Genomic DNA, 4,991 nt, shown 5'->3' with positions numbered 1-4,991 from the left:
CTGCTAGTTGATTATTGAATGATACAGTTACTTTAGTGTTTCAGGGTCTTACTGTGGCTCAGGAGGAAACTGCACTAATCACACACAAATGTAAATCTCCTATCACTACTGTGGTCATTGAAAAATATTTTAATCATTTTTTTGGCCATCTAAGAGGTTTTAATCACTATTGTGGCCATCTAGGAGGTTTTAAACACTATTGTAGCCATCTAAAAGGTTTTAAACACTATTTTAATATCTAAAAGGTTTTCTATCTACCTAACCTCAGACTGAGCTGTGGAACTTCATCATATTAAAAGTTAAAAGTTAGGATTACATTTTATTTGTAACTCACTTTAATTTAAGACAAATCTCAATGTTCTACAAGGTAAAAGCATATGTATATGAGAATATAATATATAAATAGAGCCAAAGATATGAACAGAGGGCCCGGTCACCATGGTGCTTAGAGTAACAGAACAAAATCTCACAATAAATGTCCCCATTCATTCTTTCATGTACACGGATCAGTCGTCCTGGTCCCTTTGCAGAGAAACAGCCCCAAAGCATGATGTTACCCCCCCCCCCCCATGATGTTGCCACCCCCATGATGTTGCCCCCCCCCCCCCCCCCATGATGTTGCCACCTCAATGATGTTGCCACCCCCATGATGTTGCCCCCATGCTTCACAGTAGGTGTGGTTTTCTTTGGATGCAACTCAGCATTCACTCTCCTCCAAACACTGGAGTTCTTGTGATCATGTTGACGCCACAGGCTGAGATCTTGCGTGGAGCCCCTGATCGAGGGAGATGATCAGTGGTCTTGTAGGTCTTCCATTTTCTACAATTTTGTTTCTGGTGTCCTTCAACAGATCTTTGGTCTTCACCATAGTGGAGTTTGGAGTGTGACTGTGGGCAGGTGGGCTGTTTGAGGTTGTGGGTCTTTCAAACAGGTGCCATTAATACAGGTAATGAGTGGAGGACAGATGAGCCTCTTAAAGAAGAAGCTACAGGTCTGTGAGAGCCAAAAATCCTGCTTCTTTGTAGGTGACCAAATACATATTTTCCACCATTATTTGCAAATAAATTCTTAAAAAATCAGACAATGTAATGTGAAGGGGATTAATACCATGATGCTGACACTGTGAATATGAGAATGTGACTAAAAGTGTAATTAAAGCAGTATTAAAGAACAGTTGAGTTGAGTACAATTTTATTGGAATATTTACAAGTGAAATTTATTATAAATGTATTGTAAGTGTATAATTTCATGTCAATGTGAAAATATTATTAATATTTTAATATCTATTTTTATACTAAAATTTATAGAACAATGCAGCTCAGGAGGCACATGCCCACACACACACTTCCTCACAACCGCTTCCACAAACACTGCCTCTCTCATAACCACTCCTTCTCATCTTATCCACTCCCTCTCATCATAACCACTCCCTCTCATCATAACCACTCCCTCTCATCATAGCCACTCCTTCTCATCATAACCACTCTTTCTCATCATAACCACTGCCTCTCATCTTATCCACTCCCTCTCATCTTATCCACTCCCTCTCATCATAACCACTCCCTCTCATCATAACCACTCCCTCTCATCATAGCCACTCCTTCTCATCATAACCACTCTTTCTCATCATAACCACTCCCTCTCATCATATCCACTCCCTCTCATCATAACCACTCCCTCTCATCATAACCACTCCCTCTCATCATAACCACTCCCTCTCATCATAACCACTCCCTCTCATCATAGCCACTCCCTCTCATCATAACCACTCCCTCTCATCATATCCACTCCCTCTCATCATAACCACTCCCTCTCATCATAACCACTCCCTCTCATCTTATCCACTCCCTCTCATCATAACCACTCCCTCTCATCTTATCCACTCCCTCTCATCATAACCACTCCCTCTCATCATAACCACTCCCTCTCATCTTAACCACTCCCTCTCATCTTATCCACTCCCTCTCATCATAACCACTCCCTCTCATCATAACCACTCCCTCTCATCTTATCCACTCCCTCTCATCATAACCACTCCCTCTCATCATAACCACTCCCTCTCATCATAACCACTCCCTCTCATCATAACCACTCCCTCTCATCTTATCCACTCCCTCTCATCATAACCACTCCCTCTCATCATAACCACTCCCTCTCATCTTATCCACTCCCTCTCATCTTATCCACTCCCTCTCATCGTAACCACTCCCTCTCATCATAACCACTCCCTCTCATCTTAACCACTCCCTCTCATCTTAACCACTCCCTCTCATCATAACCACTCCCTCTCATCATAACCACTCCCTCTCATCTTAACCACTCCCTCTCATTGTAACCACTCCCTCTCATCATAACCACTCCCTCTCATCTTAACCACTCCCTCTCATCATAACCACTCCCTCTCATCATAACCACTCCCTCTCATCACCACAGTCTTAATCCCCTTCACCTGTTTTCATTATGTCCCATATGCAGAAGCGCCCCCTAGTGGGCCCGCCGGCGGGCCCAGCTCCTTTACGGCGATATAAAACATATTAAACATTAATGAATCTCCGAACAAAAGCGCTTAAATCAAAATTTCCTATCCCATCTACATGCCTACCGAGTTTCAGCCGTCTACGTGCAGCCGATCGCGAGATATCCGGCTTTGAAGTTGACCACAAAAGTGCACCCCGCGAGGGGGTCTCCCGACATATCCGTTTACAAAACATATTTATGTTGTGAAATGTCTTAATGTTTTGTCACCTAAAAATCGTTTACTAATAAGGCTTTAATTTAAGACCTTAACAGCGTAGATCCGTTGTGGTTAAGTACCTTAAAAAGCTTGCTCACCTCACTGCAAAATTTTCCAAAATCCGCTTCCTGAATGAGACACTCCGACAAATCTGCCCCCTAAGCGTCACAGAAGCGTTTTTAACGCTGATTTGATCCCTCATTACAAAGCTGCAGCGGTTCTGCTTTGATTTGAGTGGTTTTTATTGGTCTAAAGTGGGGTAGTGACTTTGAATGACAGGTTTTACAACCTCTCCCCCGGCGAGGTGCGAAGGGGAGGGGGAGAGGGTGAACCAATAAGCCCACAGAGACAAGCTGGAGCCTCAGAAGTGATTGAAAGCTGTTCTAACCAATAGTGTACATCCTTCCGAAGCTAACCAGCCCTCATATGACATGATTGGTCAAGTATATTTTTTAATTGAGCCCTCGGAAACTGGCGCTTCATTTCCAATTTCGGCCGCTAGCATAGCAACATAAGCTAACCCTTTGCTAACCTAAGCTAAGCTCCCCAGAACACACTGTTCGGCGAAACTGAAGCAGCCATGGATTATTTTGTTCGTTTTTATGCGGATTGTGGATACTTTTTAACATAAACGGATTACTTTGTGTGGAATATATGGGCAATTTTCGGAATTTTCGCCAACCCGGAAGTGAGACGGTACACCGGCTACGACGCGATTCTACGTACTGTGAGTAACAATGGATAATTTTTCATAAGCGATATTGTACAAAATATATATTCTAATACTAAACATTAACTAAGCGTTAGGTTATAAAGAGTTTTGGAGCTTTTGAGTGCTGGAGTACTCTGTATCGTGTCGGATGCTACCGGAGTTGGCTACGGTAACCTAGCTTATGCTGTCGGACTATATTGGACATAAATATGATATCATAACGTTCATATTTGGACATGAAATTTAGTCATTGGAATTTTCTGGTCTTGCTGTAATATGTGCAACGTTGTTGTTTGTCGTAGCTCCTCGGTTTCGTGTAAGGAATTTGTTAGCATGTTAGCATAGTTGGCTAATGGTGTGTGTCGGGTGTGGCATATTTAGACATGGGTGTGGTGCACTTGACATACCTTGGATAAAGCTGAATAACTTTTCAATGCTTGCATGGATTTGCTCCATTTTTTCTGTGTTGTTAGAAAAGACCCTAGCAAAATTTATTGTAATTTCTGATACCACATTTGAATAACTATGTGAATATACATTCCAGTCATGTTCAAGTTCAAGTCAGCATTTTTGACATTCCTGGCATATTAGCATCTGCAATAGAGGCTCTAAAATAAACCAAATTATGTGAATATGATACTGAAGTGTATTAATATGTTCCCCCAACTGCCTACTTCAGTTTGAGCCATGAATGATAATTTTCCTATATTTACAACTTGAGATATCTAGTTTTAATGTGAACTATGTAAAAAATGTTAAAAATGGCCACCGGGCGTGCGAATCTGCAGCATAAGGTTAAGCACTTTTTAAGACTCCCAGGTAGCTGCTGTTGAGTCTTTGTTGAGAGTTGAAGACGATGATGAAGATGGTCCCTGTGCTCTATTAAAGTGCCTCCAGCTGTTATAGAGCAGGTAGCTGCCATGACAGCAATTTTTAGTTGTTTCTTGCATTATAGAGAATAAGACATCCACACAGCCCCCTGCTGTCATTACAGCACATTATACAGCACATTCAGGCATAGTACAAAAGAACTGAATCTGAAGAAGAAACACCAGATCAGGTTTGAGAGTTTTAATAATCATGGGCCTCTGTGTGTGAGGAGGATGTGATGTTAGTTTGGTGATGTCATACCTCACAACTAGAAACAAGGCAGAAATGAATAAATAATTGAGATGGCAGGCAGACTGAATGGTATCTGGACAAATAAATATGAACTCCATCATAGTCCTGGTCTGTCTCATCCTTCACTTTAAGGAAAACCTGTTTGTAGACTGAACCTGCTTATCCACATTACGGTGTAGCACACTGAGTAATACAGCACAATGACACATGAACAAGAAACTGAACTTCCAGATCCACTTCGAGAGCTTTCATGACCTTGGCCAGACAAATCATAAGCTTTACAAAAAAAGTGCTACTTCCTGTAAGAAAAACCTGATCCAAGACCATTTCACATAGAATGCCAATGAAAATTCTTGAAAACATGACTTCCATCTTGTGAACATATGTACATAAATAATGACAAATAAAATGGATAGACAAGGA

This window comes from Brachyhypopomus gauderio, chromosome 4 (genome assembly GCF_052324685.1).
Source record: "Brachyhypopomus gauderio isolate BG-103 chromosome 4, BGAUD_0.2, whole genome shotgun sequence".
In the NCBI taxonomy this organism is placed as follows: Eukaryota; Metazoa; Chordata; class Actinopteri; order Gymnotiformes; family Hypopomidae; genus Brachyhypopomus; species Brachyhypopomus gauderio.
This window is presented reverse-complemented; position numbering follows the sequence as displayed.